Genomic DNA, 19,452 nt, shown 5'->3' with positions numbered 1-19,452 from the left:
ATAAAGGAAATCTCAATTTCAGACCATGCTGCAATTGCATTAAAATTAAGTGGTATCTCTCCTAACATTAAAAGAAATAACTGGAGATTTAATCCTTCTTTATTGAATGAACAAGGTTTTAAAAAACATATTGAAGATGTCATTAAAAATATCTTTGAATTAAATAAACCTGAAGATACTAATTGGCCTTGTTTATGGAACACTTTTAAAGCCTACATTAAAGGGATTATAACTTCATTTATTACCATAAAACACAAACAAAATCAAAGAAGATACCAAGGACCCATTTTACAATGCCACGGTAGTAATTTTCCCGTGGCAAATGCACCAAAGCCTATTCAATCCCTATGGGCCTCAGTGGATTTGCCACAGGAGAATTGCTACCACAGTTTTGTAAAAGGTGCCCTTAAAAAATTAACATTAGCTTTTGCATTCCATCACCTGCACAAACACACACACAAATTTATGGAACAATAATTTGTCTGCAGCTTTATAAATATTCACATATCTTTAACATACAATTCAATTCAAATAAAACAGCCAGAGATGGGGGAACCCACTGCTTGCCCTAGACCGGTAGCATGGAATGCTGCTACTACTGTATTTGGGTTTTTGTCAGGTACTAGTGACCTAGATTGGCCACCATGAAGATGGGCTACTAGGCTACATGGACCATTGGTCTGACCCAGTAAGGCTATTCTTATGTTCTTATCAAATATCCCAAAGTGGCTTCAATCCTAGAGAGCTATTCTGTGAAGAAACTAGCTCCCTTTAATTTCGTATTTTTAAAACAACATATAAGTATGACCCAAGGTAACATCAGGCCAGGCCTTCCCCCGTAGTGGTGTCATCTACGAATGTTATATTTTAATTATTTATGACCTTCTCAACTCCCAGCCACGTCTGAGACCAATGCCTCCATTTTCCACCACAAGAGGTGACAGCCAGGAACTTATCACCACTCCCCCACAAACCTGTGACCAAACTTCAAACAATTTTCCAACTAATCCTGAATTGTCCTTAAGAATATGTCTAAACCAATGTCAGACAAGTGAACCCCATCTGGACAATAAAGTCCACTGTCAAGAGCTCATGGGAAAATATCAGCCCCCCAAGACCAGCTATAAACGTAAAAATCTCAGCATTCACTTGACTAAGCAGTGAAAAACTAGTGGTTCGGGGAAGGGAAGGGGTGCACATGGCGGGGGGATTGGGGAAGGAGTGGGGGAGGGGCAGAGATGAGGGTGGGAGAGGGGCGCCTCCACCCTGGGTGCCTCTTACCCTCACTATGATTCTGCCCCATTTAATTTTTTTAATCTTTCTTTTTTAAAAAAATTTATTTTAGCAATTGTAAACCGTCCATAAGTTTGTTTGGTGGTTGGTATATCAAACTGTAAATAAACTTGGAAACTTCTCACACTCATTTTCATAGTGGTCAATTATGGATGCGAAAGCTGAACACTACAGAAACAAGACAGAAAGAACAATGACTCATTTGGCTGACTCCCATGCTTGCACTAGGCCACAGTATAGGCTACACTCCTCCCCAAGCTCCAGTCACTCCCAAGGTAGAACCACCTGGCCCCCCAAATCATGTACCCAGCCAGATTCATGGTTTCACCGTTTCAGCCACCCTAAAGATCTGATTTATCATGAGCCAAACTCTTCCTAAACTGCTCATCGTAATTTAGCCATGCCATTCCCCATAAGTTTTATAGGCATGTAGAATAAGATCAAAATAATGTAGCAAACCAGAAGAGGTTTTGTAGCACCAAGCATACTAGGAAATAGATGAAATTCCAATAACCAATTAAAAATTGTCTTAGGAACTCTGACTGGTTTCTGTCTCCCCTCTTCTTTCTTTCTGTCACCTTTCTTTCATTCTCATGAACAATTAAGGCAAATAGATCAATATATTTCCTGCGCAAAAGTGCTGGGCTTTGAAAAGCCGTCTGGACCCCCGGATATGTCCTCAAAAAGGAGTACATGTCCGGGGAACTCCAGATGTCTGGGAACCCTATTTTTGTACAGTGCTGTATAAACATGGTACAGTCTGTTCTTGTTTTTCGTGATAGTACAGTTCCCGAAAATATTCATGAACTGTGAAATCAAGAATAATAAAACAATGAGTCTATGGGAAAATAGAGGTTAGGTTCCAGCAGTACTTCTACCTCGAAACTGCGGAAAATGAACATTGTATCCTATTGGGTAAATAGGGATAGGTTACAGCACTTGAAGTACCTGTAATTCACTCTTTGGATGCCTGGAAGCACAGCATGACTGCAAGGTGAAAGTGAAAGCAAAAAAGCTCGTTTTTTTTAGACACCGGTCCAAGAATATGCGAACACAGCTGTGCAAATAGGGAATATTGGTTGCAATTGATGCACCAAAGAACCAAAAAAATCACACAAAGTGCATCTGTAAAGCAGGGAGTCCCACTGAAAGAACCCCCCTACAAAAACTCAGCACTTAGTTTGAAAGTTCATCTGATGGTTTAGTAATCAGACGAGGAGAGCAGTATTCTCACATGGCCTCATAACCTGCTGAGTTTTTGTTAGGGGTTGGCTGGGGGTTCTTTCAGCGGGATTACCTGCTTTACAGATGCACATTGTGTGATTTATAAATTTTAAATATCACAATTTATTTTGAATACTTATTAATTGTTATGAGCACACGTGAGGTGTCCAGTGATGGTGTGCAGGTGAGTGGATTTTCTACTCGCTCCCCAGTTGTGTCAAGCGCTGGAAAATTTTCTCCCTTCGCTGACCCTTCACACTGAGGACACCCCGCTTCACAAATTAATTAATTAATTATATAACCATTTGGTATTATGTGCTTATGTACGAGGCAAGTCCCCTGTAAGAACCTATTGACTAGTGCTGTTTTTTTGTATCTTTATAAGCACCTATAGCAGTTATATTTTTGGGAGATTTTGGTTGGTTATATGAATGATAAGGTAAAGACAAATCATTTGGAATCATAGAACTCTCCATCTGCCTCTAGATCTCTGCTTTACAGAGTTGATTTAGCCTAGAGCAGTGATTCTTAACCTTTTTTGAGTCACGGACCCCTTTAAGAATCTGTTGAAAGCTATGGACCCCCTTCCCCAGAAATATTCACATAAACACAACTTTGCATGCAATGAATATAATGCACTTTATTTATCGAGATTTGATTGTCTCATGCATATATGATATGCACAAAGTATTATTAAACTTTAAAGTAAACAATCTAAACCCCAACTCCTTTTTTATGCAAAAAGTAATGGCTACTCATTATAATCATGAAATACAATCCTCTTGTGCAAATTAAAACAGATCTACTACTATGTTTTCTATGACCATTACTGCAACTACTAGTAGAAAAGGCAGAATTACTTAAAAAATATTTCTGTTCTGTGTTCACGGCTGAAGCACCAGGAGTGGGACCGCAGAACACAAATGTGAATAGGGATGGAGTAGTGGTAGACCCTGATCGATTTTCAGAGGGTTGTGTTCATGAGGAGCTAGCTAAATGAAAGGTAGGCAAAGTGTTGGGGCTGGATGGCGTACATCCGAGGGTGCTGAAGGAACTTAGGGAAGTTCTGGTAGCTCCGATGACTGACCTTTTCAATGCTTCTCTAGAGTCGGGAGTGGTACTGGAGGACTGGAGAAGGGCGGATGTGGTCCCTCTCCACAAAACTGGAAGTAAAGAAGAAATAGGGAATTATAGGCTAGTAAGTCTGACTTCTATGGTAAGTAAATTAATGGAAATACTTTTAAAACAGAGAATAGTGAAGTTTCTGGAATCCGATGGATTACAGGACTGGTGGTAACATGGATTTACTAGAGGTAGGTATTGTCAGGCAAATCTGATCAATTTCTTTGACTGGGTGACCAGAAAATTAGATAGATGGAGTGCGATAGATGTGCTGTATTTTGATGTTAGATGACAGTGTTCCACACAGACGTCTAATAAATAAACTGTTTGCCCTTGGGATGGGCCCCAAAGTGATGGGCTGGAACAGGAAGATGATAGAAGGTAGTGGTCAGTGGAGATTGCTCTGAGGAAAGGGATGTTACCAGTGGTGTGCCTTAAGGTTCTGTTCTTGTGCCTGTTCTCTTTACAATTTTTATAAGTGATATTGTGGAAGGGCTGTCAGTTAAGATTTGCCTCTTTGTGGATGATACCAAAATCTTGAATAGAGTAGACACCCCGGATGGTGTGAATAACATGAAAAAATATCTAGCGAAGCTTGAAGAATGGTCTGAAATTTGGCAGCTAAAATTTAATGCTAAGAAATGCAAGGTCATGCATTTGGGCTGCAAAAACCTGAAGGAATGGTACAGTTTAGGTGGTAAAGAGCTTATGTGCATGACAGAAGAGTGGGACTTGGGTGTGATTGTATGTGATGATCTTAAGATGGCCAAACAGGTTGAAAAGGTGACGGCAAAAGCTAGAAGGATGCTAGGGTACACAGGAAGAGATATGGCCAGTAGGAAAAAGAGGTATTGATGTCCCTGTATATGACTCTGGTGAGAAGTCATTTAGAATATTGTGTACAATTCTGGAGACCGCAAATTCAAAAAGATATAAAAAGGATGGAGTTGGTTCAGAGGAAGGCTACTAAAATGGTGCACGGTCTTCATCATAAGACATATAGGGACAGACTTAAAGATCTAAATATATATATGTAGAAGGTGATTCAGAGGACATGGTTCCCAGTGCCTGGTGCTCATCTGCCCTGCTGTGGAATTTGGCCCGCCAGCTGCTGCAGTGGCACCTACTACTTCCAGCATAGCTGCTGTGATGGAGATTGGTGAGGGGGGAGAGAGAGAGATGATCGGTGGCAATTGCAGCGGTAGAGCGCGCATGCGCGATGGAGTTTTCCAGCTGACAGCGACTGGTGAAAGCAGCCAAAAATGGAGTGGGGAGTGCATATTTGTACCATATCCATTTTTCGTGGTTTTTCACTTTTTGCGGTTACTCTGAGAACCTAACCCCTGCGAATTTCGGGGGAGTACTGTACTTTGGAGGAAAGTAGGGAGAGGGGAGATGTGATAGACATTTAAATACCTATGTGGTGTAAATGTGCATGAGTTGAGTCTTTTTCATTTGAAAGAAAGCTCTGGAATGAGTGGGCATAGGATGAAGTTAAGAGATGATAGGCTCAGCTGTAATCTAAGGAAATACTTTTTACAGAAAGGTTGGAACAGTCTCTCAGGTGGTGGTGACATAGACTGTTTCTGAATTCAAAAAAGGATAATGGTTACTGCAGATGGGCCGCCTAGATGGGCCATTTGGCATTTATCTGCCACCATGTTTCTATGTTTCGATCTACTCTTTCGTTATCTGTTAGAAAAATCAATGAGCTGTATAGTGAATATAAATATTAATTTTTATCTGACCCTCACGGACCCCCTGAAACCCATCCATAGACCCCAGGTTAAGAACCCCTGGCCTAGAGAATGTAGGTAAATTTATGGGTCTAACAAAGTTACGTGCATATCTCGTTGCTAGGATACACCATAAACACCTTTCCAGATTCAGCAATCTTTGCCTACTTATACGACACAGGCCAAGGCTATATGAAATATTTTATTATAGAAATAGAAAAATATAATTCATAAGCCAGCAGCAAATAATAACTAATTATTGTTCACAAAATATCCGAATACATATATGAAACTCAGTACATAATTATCACACGACACTTGATAGATAAATGAGTAACTAATTCTTACACACTAGATAATTCCTTATAATAATTATTCCTGATTAGCAGCAATCTAAAAATAGCTTATCACCTCAGGAACTTCACTTTCCTTATCCTAAAGACAATAGAATACTTTTATCTAACCCCAGCTGAGGATATAGATAATTTCCTTATCCTCACAATCAGATTAGGCCTTAGCAAACTCAGGGAGATGGAAGTCATCTTCTTCTCAGCGCGGAGGATATGAATTATCTTGATTAGGAATAAAAGTCCGTCGGTCACTGGAACAACTATAAATTAGGTTGTCAGCAACAGTTTCCTTATGTGATGAAAAACCAGATCTGTTTCAAAAGCAGTTCTTTATTTTCACTCTCCTCAGAGCTAAGTCACAAGAGGTACTTTTCAGGTCTTAATTGTTATAGAAGATGTGCAGAGAAAAACTATGTTAAGATGCAAGCTTCCTCACATCTTAGCACAGACTATCTAAAATCATAAGCCCCCTTCTCCTTAGGTTTTGTCAGATGACCTCTCAGGACCAATCCAGAAACAGAACTTGGATCAATAGCCTTTCTGTGTAAAGTCTAGTACAGAGGCGCCTTCGGAGATAAGAACAGCACAGAAGCAATGCCTCCCCTAAGATTCACACAGGCTGAGCATATAGGCATAGTTGGATATCCTTGACTAGAATACAGTTCTGGTACATACCCAGAATGCATCAGGCATCAGGCAGGCATAAACAGTAGAGATGATTTCTTCTTCTCTTTTTGCAGACAATGGTTCATGCTGGAAATATAGTTCAGGCTTAGTGACATCATAGAGGCCTAACCTTCAGGTGTGAAGAAGGAAACACCCCTACAAGAATAACTATCTGTAATTACAGATGTCTAAAATGCAGGATGTATGAGAAAAGAAGTGCTGCTGTGGATCATCTTTGAAAAAAAGATGGTACGAGGGTGGTTTGAAAAGTTTGGTAAAAAAGCAAGTTAAATAACAGTTTCTATCGAAGGCTATACACTTATCCAGTGAGTTTTCAGGTTTTTTGTAAGCTATTTTTCCTATGATTAAAAAAAAATAAAATGGAAATTATAGCCCTCAATGTTGTTTAATTTGCTTTTTTCCCCCCAAACTTTATAAACCACCCTTTTTCTTCCATCATCACAGGTATAGAGTAGTCTACAGACTACTGAATTAAACAGAATTGGACAGATGTGAGGAAGGTCTTGTAGAGAAATTTCTTTATTAACTGAAGCCCTAATACTAAATATGTTGCCTAAAATATCAGCGCTGACTAGTCACGTGCTAAGTACGATCCTATAAAAGTTAGATGCACTGTATAGAATTGTGCTTAGCACCACCTAAGTGGCCTTGGGCACACCATATTTATGCTAGGATATTCTTGGCCTACTCCTAAGTTAGGTGTACAATGACTCTGGGCAAGTAACTTAATCCTCCCATTGCCCCAGGTACATTAGCTAGATTGTGAGCCTTCTGGGACAGACAGGGAAAAATGATTGAATATCTGAACAAATTCATGTAAACTGTTCTGAGCTCCCTGGGGAGAACAGTATAGAAAATTGAATAAAATAAATAAATGGCGCCTAAGTAAAAAACAGGTACCTAACTCCAAAACAGGCCTCGATCTGCCCTAATCACACCCACTTTTAACTACAGGCTTTGGACTAGGTGCCTACTTTTTATGGAATCCCGCTTTTTGAGTTAGGTGCCTAACTTTCAATTAAGTCCAATTAATGTCAAAGAAGTGTCTGCAAAATAAAGGCAAAACAGGTGGCATTTGCAAAATATAGGTCACAAAAAGAAGAGCGCAAAATATGAATACCAGCCAAAGCTAAAAGAGATAAAGAGAGAAATCAGGATGGCAGAAGAGCATGCAGAAGAAAAATGTAAAGGACGGTAACAAGACTTTTTTGGGGGGTATATTGGGCAGAAAAAGAAGGCTAGAGGTGGAATTGCAAGACTCAAAGATTCTAAGGAATGCTGTTGTAGGGTGATGAAAAAAGTGGAAATGCTAATCAAATTTCTCTCTTTGATGTAAATGAAAGAAAATTCTGGAAAAGGACTGAAAATTAATGACAAAGACACATGTGGGAATGGAGTAGATGCCACATCATTCACAGAGGAAAGTATATATGAAGAACATGTAGAAATAAAGTGAACAATGTCACAGAGCCAGATGAGATATATCTTAGAATACTGAGAAAGCTCTAAGAGGTTCTGGTGGATCATCTACAGCAGGGGTGTCCAATGTCGGTCCTCGAGGGCTGCAATCCAGTTGGGTTTTCAGGATTTCCCCAATGAATATGCATGAGATCTATTTGCATGCACTGCTTTCATTGCATGCAATAGATCTCATACATATTCATTGGGGAAATCCTGAAAACCCGACTGGATTGCGGCCCTCGAGGACCGACATTGGACACCCCTGATCTACAGGATTTACTGGTGATTGGCAAGGTTCCACAGAGTGGGAGAAAGGCTAATGCAGTCCATCTTTGTAAAAGTGGTAACAGAGAAGCAGTGGAAAACTCAATGCTGGTAAGCTTTACTTTGGTGGTGGGAATAGTCTTGGAGAAGCTGCTGAAGGAAAGAATAGTAAACCTTCTAAAATCAAATGGATTGCAAGATCTGAGGCAACATAGGTTTCCTAACAGAAGATTGTTCTAAAGAAATCTGACTGATCTCTGCCTGGGTGACCGGGGAACTAGACCGAGGCATGCATTAGATGTGATCTACTTAGATTTAAATAACATACTTGATACTGTTACACTCAGGAGGCTTATAGGTAAACTGAGTGAACTGGGAGTAGGTCCCAGTGGTAAACTGGATCAGGTCCTAAAGTGGTAAACTGGTTGACTGATGGACAATGGAGAGTAGTAATAAATGGAATCTACTTGGATGAAAGAAAGGTGAGTGTGGTGTATCTTAGAGATCAGTTCTGTGACTGATTCTGTTTAGTATCTTTGGGGTCCTTTTATTAAGGCGCGCTAATTGATTTAGTGTGTGCTAAAGATTAGCATGCGCTAAATCAGTTAGCGTGCCTTAGTAAAAGGACCCCTTTGTGAGGAATATTGCTAAAGAGTTAGGAAAAAAGTTTGCCATTTTATGGAGGACACAAAGATTTGCAGTAGAGCGAGTAGACAACATGACAATGGAGAAAGTAATTTAAGAAAATTGGAAGTATGAGCTAAAGCTTGGCAGTTACGCTTTAATGCACAGAATTCAACGTGAGGTATTTTGGATGTGGGGGAGGAGGGGCTGATGTGCATGGACCAGAAGGTGGACCTTTAAGTGACAGTGTCTGAGGAGCTCTAGGTCAAAGTCAGAAGAATACTAGGCTGCATAAAAAGAAGCATAACCATCTGAAGGGAGGAGGTGATAATACCCTTTACCACATTTGGAGAACTGCATTCCGTTTTGAAGGCCATAGGACTAGATTCACTAAGGGCACGGATCGGATCCAATCCATGAGGGATCCAATCCAATCTGTATCCGGGGGGCTGATTCACGAATTGTCTTCATGCAAATGAGGGCGATCAAAATCACGCCCACAACCACCTGCTCGGATCGCTCTATGGCGATCCCAACGCGTGTGCAGACCATCTGTAGATAGTCTGCACATGCGCTGGCCCTCCGAGCCCAGCATAGCTAATATTTCTTTTTTTTTTGACTGGTTTTAACTTTTTTGCGAGTCTGTGATTTTAACTCGCTTTAAGCCCACAGGCTTGCACTATGGGGTAGGGCAGGCGAGTCAGGGTTGCAGGAGAGATTCGGGGCAAAAGCAGGGCGGCGAGTCAGGGCGGCAGGAGAGATTCGGGGTGAGAGCACGAGATCGGGGCAGACAGGAGATAGCAGGAGATTGGGGCAGGCTGAGAGCAGATCGGGGCAGAGAAGCAGGGCAGAGAGCAGGGCGGCAGAAGGCAGGGAAGTTGGAAAGTACCTCAGCGACTGGTCCTTAGCAGTCGCTTATTTTGGATCGGCCAGCTCAGTTGGTGTTGCTTTTTTATTTTAGTGAATCACTTCCTGCCTTCATTTGAATGCCGTTCCCCATCATTTGCATGCGCAGATTGGAGGATGATTGGGACAGAGGTTAGTGAATTGGGTCGGAGGGAAATTGGGTTGTAAAGGGGTCGCTAAGTGGTCGGAAGTTGATTGGTGGGCTTAGTGAATCTAGCCCAAAGTTTGCTACGGATAATAATAAAAAAAAGATACAGTTCAGAGGAAGGTTACCAAAGTAGTACAGGGTCTGCATCAGAAGGCATGTAAGAAGAAACATGAAGACCTGAATTTTATGCCCTAGAGTAGAGGAGAGATGGGGTGATATGATACAGGCTTTTAAATATCTGAAAGGTATTAATGAACAAACTAATCTTTTCAAATATATAAGAGCTATAAAACTAGAAACATCTGGAAATACTTTTTCACTGATAGGGTGGTGTATGCCTAGAATGCCCTATTGGTTAAAGTGGTGGGACAGAAACAGTGACAGAATTCACAATATGTGTTAAGATGAAAACTTGTACTGGAAAAACTTTTACTATAACTATGGCAAATTGTAACCCGTTAACTGTATATTATGTAACCCATTCTGAGCTCTTTGGTGAGGTTGGGATAGAAAACTGTAGCGTAGTTTTTAGCACTGGCCGCAGCAATAAGAGCTCCGACGCTCAGAGGAATTCTATGAGCATTGGAGCCGTTTCCGCAGAGGCTGGTGCTAAAACCCACCCTACAGCTTTGTAAAAGGGGGCTATGTATTTATTTACTCCCCCCTTTCACAAAACCATAGCGTGGTTTTTAGTGCTGGCTACGGCGGCAACAGCTCTGACGCTCATAGAATTCCTATGAGCGTCGGAGCTCTTACCGCCATGGCCGGCGCTAAAAACCACATTATGATTTTGTAAAGGGGGGAGTAAATAAATACATAGCCACCTTTTACAAAGCTGTAGGGTGGGTTTTAGCACCAGCCACTGCGGTAATGGCTCCAAAGCTCATAGAATTCCTATGAGCGTCGGAGCTCTTATTGCTGCGGCCAGCGCTAAAAACCACGCTACAGTTTTATAAAAGGGTGTGTGTGTAAATAAAAAGGCAAAGGAATGACATACCTATATATCAAGAAAATGGGATCAAAGCAAAGCAAATGACATAAATTACTGCAACCTGCACAGAGTGGCAGACAATATCCTAAACCAAGGTTACAGAGGAGGCAATTTGCACAGAGCGGCAGGGATGACTCTAGCCACATTGCAGGGCAGACTAGATATGCCATGCTGGTCTTTATCTCTCATTTATTACTATCCTACTGTGCTCTATTTGGAGCTAGGGACTAATTAGGAAGTAGCATTTGCCAGTGTTTCCTGGCTGCTGTTAATTGCAGGCTATTAAACAATAAACCTATGTCTAATGTCAATAAAACCAAAGTGTTTTGGATTAGGAAAGCAAGCATTTGTTTCCCAAGACCTAATATCAGATTTGATGGTTCCAAACTCTCAATTAGATCTGAATTGAAAGCCCTTAAAATGATTCTTGATTCTTGATTTACAATGAATATTTAAATAATATACTGTTTAGTACAGCTGATTTTTTCAGCTTTGCCAAGTTCGTCATTTGCGTCCACATTTTCAAAAAGCCATCCTGGAGACTGTGATTCAGGCGTTGGTAATCTGTTGGTTGGACTACTGTAGCATCTTGTTTATGGGTTTACAAAATAAAACTGGGTACAGTGCGTGCAGTTTGCCCCACAATATGGTTTCACAGATCTTAGCCTATGTTGATCTAGTATTGGAATCCTTACACTTGTTGCTTACTGTTGTTAAAATGAAATTTAGGGCCTTGATTTTATATTTAAACTTCTTTACTCTGAAGGCTATAAATTATTGAAGAACACTGGTCCCGTACTAGCCAAGCAGAATGTTTCATTCAACACAGGGTACTTCTTCTTGAACTACCTGCACTTGGGGTAGGCAGCTGTCTAGGCTGTCAAAGCACCTAGACATCCAGGAAGAGATAGTTAAGGAGATGAGCAAGAAAACTTTTTTAAAAATAACTTTTGAAATGGTTTTAAACACCACAGAGGTAAGCATAATTACCTTCTCAGTTCCTCATAGAAACCCCAGATTCAAATGAGCACTTACACCTAACTCAAAGCAAATATAATTGCTGATGAATGACTACTTCGGAAAATTGCGAGCCATGGAATCTAGGGTGAAATACGTGAATTAAAAACAGAGAGTGGGGGTAAATGGACAATACTCGGACTGGAAGAGCGTCACCAGTGGGGTGCCGCAGGGCTCGGTGCTTGGACCCGTGATCTTCAACATCTTTATAAACAATGTGGCCATTGGTACGACGAGTGAGGTGATTAAATTTGCGGACGATACGAAGTTGTTCAGAGTAGTGAAGGCACAGGGGGATTGCAAAGATCTGCAACGTGACAATCTGGCTCGATAAATGGGCATCGACATGGCTGATGAGGTTCAACATGGATAAGTGTAAAGTGATGCATGTCGGTAACAAAAATCTCATGCACAAATACAGGATGTCCGGGGTGGTACTTGGAGAGAACTCCCAGGAAAGAGACTTGGGAGTTCTGATCGACAAGTCGATGAAGCCGTCCGCGCAATGTGCGGCAGCAGTGAAAAGGGCGAACAGAATGCTAAGAATGATAAAGAAGGGGATCACAAACAGATCAGAGAAGGTTATCATGCCACTGTACTGGGCCATGGTGTGCCCTCACCTGGAGTACTGCATCCAGCACAGGGTCCAGAGGGTCCAGAGAAGAGCGAATATGATGGTTAAGGGGTTGGAGGAGTTGCCGTACAGCGAGAGATTAGAGAAACTGAGCCTCTTCTCCCTCGAAAAGAGGAGATTGAGAGGGGACATGATCGAAACATTCAAGATACTAAAGTAGATACTTAGTAGATAAAGACAGGTTGTTCACCCTCTCCAAGGTAGGGAGAATGAGAGGGCACTCTAAAATTGAAAGGGGATAGATTCCATACGAACATAAGGAAGTTCTTCTTCACCCAGAGTGGTAGAAAACTGGAACGCTCTTCCGGAGTCTGTCGTAGGGGAAAACACCCTCCAGGGTTTCAAGACAAAGTTGAACAAGTTTCTGCTCAACTGGAAAGTATGCAGGTGAGTCTGGGCTCATTTAAAGCACTGGTCTGTGACCTAGGGGCCACCGCGTGAGTGCTGGGCACGATGGACCACTGGTCTAACCCAGCAGCATCAATTCTTATGTTCTTATGATAGGCAAATTTAAATATTGATATTGATTATAGGAGATCAGAAATACATGTATATTTTTCTGTCCTGCCCAATCACATCCACAACACAACTTGGGCATTGTGCATGATGCAGTTTTTCCACATCTATATAAGTGCTGTATAAAATTAGATTAGATTACTGCAATCTACTCCTAACTGATCTCCTGCAGTGTCATCTCTCCCCCTTGCAATCTGTGCAAAACTCTGCTGCACGACTCATCTTCTACCAACCTCGCTATGCTCATGTCACCCCTCTCCTTAAGTCACTTCACTGACTCCCTATCTGCCATTGCATACAGTTCAAGATTTTATTGCTGACCTACAAGTGTGTTCATTCTGCTGCCCTTCAATATCTCTCCTCGCTTCTCTCTTCATATACACCTCACAGAGAACTCCATTCCTCAGATAAGTCACTCTTAACATTACCCTTCTCCTCCACTGCCAATTCCAGACTTCGTTCCTTTCATCTAGCTGCCCCCTTTGCCTGGAATAAATTACCCGAGTTTGTCCGTCAAGCCCCTTCCCTTCCCTTGTTTAAAAGCAGACTGAAAACCCATCTTTTTGATATAGCTTTGTGTTTATAAAATGACAATTGTACGGAATAATGTTTCCTTTTAATACTTTAATAAAATAAGTTCAATATAAAATCATAATTATTCGAGGCTTGTGCCAATGGGATCAGATGGTTTGAGGGTACAGGATAGAGACCAAGCTCTTAGGGATGGGGCGGGGACGAGGACAAATCTTTTCCCCATGTCATTTTCTACATGGGATAGGAAGCAATATCCTGCTGCTGATTAGGACAGAAAACAGAGTAGAGTTTAATGGCCATTTTTCTCAATGGAGGAGGGTGAATAGTGGAGTGCCACAACGATCTGTACTGTGATCGATGCTATTTAACATATTTATAAGTGATCTAGAAATTGGATTAAATTTGCAGATGACACACAACTATTCAAAGTTGGCAAAATACATGAGAACTGTGAAAAATTGCAAGAATAGCTTAGGAAATTGGAAGAAGGCATCCAAATGGCAAATGAAATTTAATGTGAACAAATGCAAAATGATGCACATTGGAAAGAATAATCCAAATCATAGTTACCTGAAGGGTCCACCTTAGGAGTCAGTATCTAATAAAAAGATCTTCAGCCCAGTGTGTGGCCGTGGCAAAAAAAAAAGCAAACAGGATGCTAGGAATTATTTGGAAAGGGATGGTAAATAAGACCAATAATTTTTTAATGTCTCTGTATCACTCCATGGTGTGACTTCACCTTGTGTATTGTGCACAGTTCTGGTTGCCATATCTCAAAAAAGATATAGGGCCTGTTTTACAAAGGCTGGCTAGCGGCTGCTGCGTGGAGATTTAAAGGGCTTCGGGGCTGTTGCTGCATGGCAGCCGCTAGTGCGGCTTTGTAAAACAGGCTGATAGTGGAATTAGAAAAGGTTAGAAAAGTGACCAAAATAATAAAAGGGATGGAACTCCTCTCGTATAAGGAAAGGCTAAAGAGATTTGGGCTCTTTAGCTTGGAAAAGAGATGGTTGAGGGTAGATATGAATGAGGTCTACAAAATCTTGAGTGGTGCAGAGCAGGTAAGAGTGAATCAATTTTTCTCCCTTTCAAAAGGTACAAAAACCAGAGAACATTCAATAAAATTACATGGAAATACTTTTAAAACTAATAGGAGGAAATATTTTTTTAGTTAAAGAATAGTTAAATTATGGAACTCGTTGTTAGAGGATATAGTAACAGCAGTAAGTGCAGCTGGGTTTAAGAAAGGTCCTGGAGGAAAAATTCATAGACTATTCTTGAGACAGACATGGGTGAATCCACTGCTTTCCCTGGATCGGTAGCATGGAATGTTGTTACTATGCACTAAACTCTCTGATCATCTAACAATCGTCGCTAAACAAGTTTGAACAGGTTTAGCGATCACCTAATTTGCCGACCTAATGTACATAATGGCTCATTGCATCCTTCTCCGTGTGTTTGTACATTCTCCAACTCTCCCATGCAAATGACTGCATTAGTATTAAAATGAGGTCATTAATATTAAAATGAGCACTCCGACAGATGGCCTAACATTACTAAGGCGTGCACTAAAATTAGGAATGGCTAATGAGTTGAAAAAACTGATAGATCTAGACCTGTTGGTAACTGTGCCATAAAAAAATGAGAGGCAGAAGGGATGCCCACTCCCTCCTGTCTCGGAAACTCATGCCCCCATACTCCTGAACTCCCCCTCCCCCGTGAAGATTGCAGCCACTGGAAACTCACCCGGGCTCCCACTCCCCCCCGTAAAGATCACCAATAGGAGGGATGCCTACTTCCTCCTTCCTCAGCCACCTAGATTCCCTCACACAAACCCTGACTCCCCAATGATGGCACATCTCCCCAACAACTTAAAAAAATCAACATGAGGGATGCCAACTCCCTCCTGCCTTGGCCATCTGAACCACCCCCACACCCCTGATAACCTGGACCCGCCCCCACCCCCTCCCACCACATCAAAAAATCTCCAAGGCCCTGGTGGGAGTCAGGTCAGAACTCCCCCAGCTCAAGCACCTACCCTCCACGCCTCCCCAAATCTCCCTTGTACCTTGTTGAAGAAAGCTAGTAAGAGGGATGCCCACTCCTTCTTCCTGGCAGACCTGCCTCTTCATAATGGCAGGGCCAATCAGGGCCTTAGGCCCCCTTTCCGGTGCATCCTGTGATGCACTGGAAGGGGCTTAAGACTCCGATTGTTTCAGATACCTTAAGCCCCTTCTATGGGAGAGGCCATAGGTATTTGGGCCAGTCAGAGCCTTAGGCCCCTTCCCAGTGCATCCCAGGATGCACTGGGAAGGGAAAGGCCTGCCACTTTGAAGAGGTGGGCCTGCCGTCAAGAGGAGTGGCATCCATCTTGCCGGCTTTCTTCAACAAGGTGCGAGTTATTTATTTATTTATTTTTTTTTTGGGGGGGGGTTGGAGGAGCTGTGCTTGAGCAGGGGGGTTCCCTCGCCCACCAGGCCTTCTCTTGGGGAGTTGTTAGTTAATGGTGGGAGGGTGTGTTGGGGGAGGCCTTGATGTCAGGGGTGTGTGGGAGGAGGGTCCAGGTTGTCAATCAGGATTGTGGGGGTGGTCCAGGTGGTTGAGGCAGAAGGGAGTGGGCATCCCTCCTGCTTCTCTTTTTTTCAGTGGCCAGCATTGGGGGTCGGGCACAACTTAAAAAAAAAAAATAGGGACAGGCATTTTGCGTGTGTAACACATGCACAACATCTGTGTCCAATAAAAAAAAGGAAAAAAAAAGTCTTCCTGCCCTGAACAGCTGAGCGGCAGAAGGCTGCTTCGGGGCTTCCCCTGTTGCTCAGCAGTTCGGGCTTCCCTTGCCGACTCTGCACATGTTTGAAAGTTACTTTTCCAACGACTGGTGGGGTGGGATTAAGGCCGACCTCCGTGAAACTAATTTGCATGCAAAGTTGGTCGTAAATTGATCACCATTTTAAAATTAGACAATCGGCCTACAGTGACCTACTCGGCTAGAACAACCATTTTTAGTGCATCTGGGCCTATATGGGTTTTTGCCAAGTTCTTGTGACCTGGATTGGCTGCAGGAAACTGGAAACTGAGATAGATGGACCCGGTATGGCTATTCTTATGTTCTTATTTGCGATTTTATGTTAATTGTGTCTGTAATTCACTCAGAGTGTTTTGATTAAGAGGCTCAGAAATACAAATACATAAATAAGTAAATATTCATACCACAAATTGCTCTTTCAGATATTCATTGAACAGGGAAGATACTGAGGTGAAGAGAGAGAAAGGAAAGTGATAGAGCACTTTTTCCCCCCCAAGAAATAGGTTACAGAGGTCTAAGGGCTTTGTTTATTTAATAAAAAAAACCTCCAAACAAACCCACTAAAAGTATTAGAAGGTGTGAAGCTAAAGAGAAGTCTGAGCCTCAAAAGATTGTTTTTCTCCTGCCCATTTTTGTTGGCTTGATTCATAGCATATGTTCATGAGGTTTAAGACAATAGCAGACTGTGAGTATAGCCTTTATGGTGCCTCCACTAGAGGTTAGTTGTAAAGAAAAGAGTGGCCAGAAACACCATTGACCTTCTGAATTAGGGCAGACAGATTCCTTCTCAGCTTTCTCTCTTGCTTGCTCAATCCTGTCCTCATATCCTCTGATACTGATTTTTGAAGAATTTTTTGACACCTAATTACAAAAGGTTCAAAGAATATTCCATTCCAATAAGATTTCTATTCCGCCTTTACCTTGCGGTTCAAGGCGGATTACATAAGAATTGCTATGATAAGAAGGACATATTGTTAGGATATTAAGAAGAACTTAAGGAATAGTTTGAACATTTTCTAATTTGCTAAGGAGTAGTTGGTAATTGCAGGAGGAGTTCGGAACATGTTTGGTTGTGTTATATTGGTTTTATGTATTTTTTGAAGAGTAGGGTTTTTGTTTCTTTTTTGAAGGTTTTCTAGTCTTTGGTCGAAGTCAGCAGGTTGGTGATTTGTCGGTCCAGTTTCGCTGCTCTGGTGGCCAGTAGGTTATCATACATCAAGTTTCCAAAATTGAACGATTGTTCAAAGCATCAAAGTTAAATGGCACTTATCTTGTTAGACAAAGTTCTTTGTACAATGATTGGGTGGGGACTTGATTCCCCTTTTTTCTCTATGGGCTCCTTTTATGAAGCCATGTTAGCGGTTTAATGCGCGTGATAGCATATGTTAATTTGCTAGCGCGCTAGCCACTACCACGGTAGTTTTTTGGCTAGCGCGGGGGTTAGCGCGCACTAAAAATGTGCATGTGATAAAGCCGCTAACACAGCTTTGTAAAAGGAGCCCTATGTCTCTGAGCACAACTCTTCTATATATGAAAGCCTGATAAAACTGCTATTAGGTCTTTTATGAACTTTATTCATAGTGCCTTTTGATAGTGTGTTTATTTATTTATTTTCATGTACTCGGGTATTCATCAGTTTCTGTCTTTATGAAATATCTTTTGTTTGTGACCTTATATTATCATCTTTACTTTAAATGTATGTAGTTAAACCATATGAGGAGTCCAACAAGAAGGAAAAAGCAGGAGGTGAAGAGGAGGAGGTAGTGAAAGAGCCACATACCAAATACAGATTCACTCCTTTATAGATGACATTCAGTTATACCTACTGCTAGGAGAAAATTGTGATGCTCAGATCACAAAACTTCTAAACTGCCTCTCAGAAATCAAAATCTGGATGTCCGTCAAAAAATTACAACTAAAAGCCTCCAAACTCATTTGGATCCGCAAACCTCACCTCACTACACTGGGACTCAACTACCATAACTGCAAAAGACCAAGCACGCAGCCTAGGAATACTCCTTGACTCCAATCTATCACTTTCCAATCATATCTCTCAGGTGGTATCTTCCTCATTTTACTACCTGTGATAACTCCGAAAAATAAGGAATTACTTTTCTGAGTCTGATTTCACCCATCTACTATATGCCTTAGTCCTCTCCCGTATGGACTACTGCAACACGCTATTCAATGGTCTTATAGTCTTCCTGGATGTCTAGGTGCTTGGCAATTTGGAAAGAGGAAATGGTGAATATATTTATATTGGTCTGATATACAGGTCTCCTTCACAGATGGAAGAATTGGACAGAGATTTAATAGTAGACATTCAGAATACAGTGGTACCTCGGTTTACGAGTGCATCGGTTTGTGAGTGTTTTGCAAGATGAGCAAAACATTTGCAAACTTGGTGCCTCGTAAACCGAGCGCGCCTCGATTTGCGAGTGCCCCCCCGCTAACTGGCACCCTCCCCCCTGCGATCCGGCACCCCCCCGCCGCCATCCAGCACCCCCCCGCAGCGACCTGAGGTCCCCCCAACCCACCTGAACCCTCTTCTTACTTTGATATAGCCTCCGCACCGGCACCAGCATGTCCTGTGCTGGTGCCGGTGCCCGAAGATCTGCTTCCTGTGCTGGGCCTTGAGCATGTGCGCATGCTCAAGGCCTGAGAGTTCACGTTCCTATGGGGAGTTTCCTAAGGGGAAACTTGCTTTGATAAACGAGCATTTTGGATTATGAGCATGCTCCTGGAACGGATTATGCTCGTAATCCAAGGTACCACTGTATATAAAAAAAAAGGAGAAGTTTTACTAAGAGGTGATATTAACATGCCAGATGTTGATTGAGGTATCCTTATTGCGGGGTCTTCTACAAGTAGGGAGATCCTGAATTCTCTACAAGAAGAACTGTTCCTGCAGTTGGTAATGGAACCCACATGGGATGGGGTCATACTGGACAGTGCTTACAAACAGGGAAAGTGTTTCTGATGTTACAGTGGGTGATCATCTCGCATCCAGTGATCACTGCATGGCACGGTATAATATCAAGATGGGTTTAGAGAGGGATCATTCAAAAGCAAAGGTTCTAGACTTTAAAAAAACTAACTTTGTTCGATGGGGGATTACATCAAGGAATTGTTGTCTGGATGG

At 41.9% G+C, this 19,452-nt stretch overlaps 1 protein-coding gene across 1 annotated transcript in view; it reads right to left on the bottom strand.

Annotated features, from left to right (window-relative positions):
* The window catches only part of AQP4 (aquaporin 4), an 83,310-nt gene that overhangs the window by 41,922 nt on the left and 21,936 nt on the right, over window positions 1-19,452 (bottom strand). The gene's annotated exons all lie outside the window — the stretch shown is intronic.

The sequence above is a fragment of the Geotrypetes seraphini genome, chromosome 2 (genome assembly GCF_902459505.1).
Source record: "Geotrypetes seraphini chromosome 2, aGeoSer1.1, whole genome shotgun sequence".
Lineage (NCBI taxonomy): Eukaryota > Metazoa > Chordata > Amphibia > Gymnophiona > Dermophiidae > Geotrypetes > Geotrypetes seraphini.
This window is presented reverse-complemented; position numbering and strand designations above follow the sequence as displayed.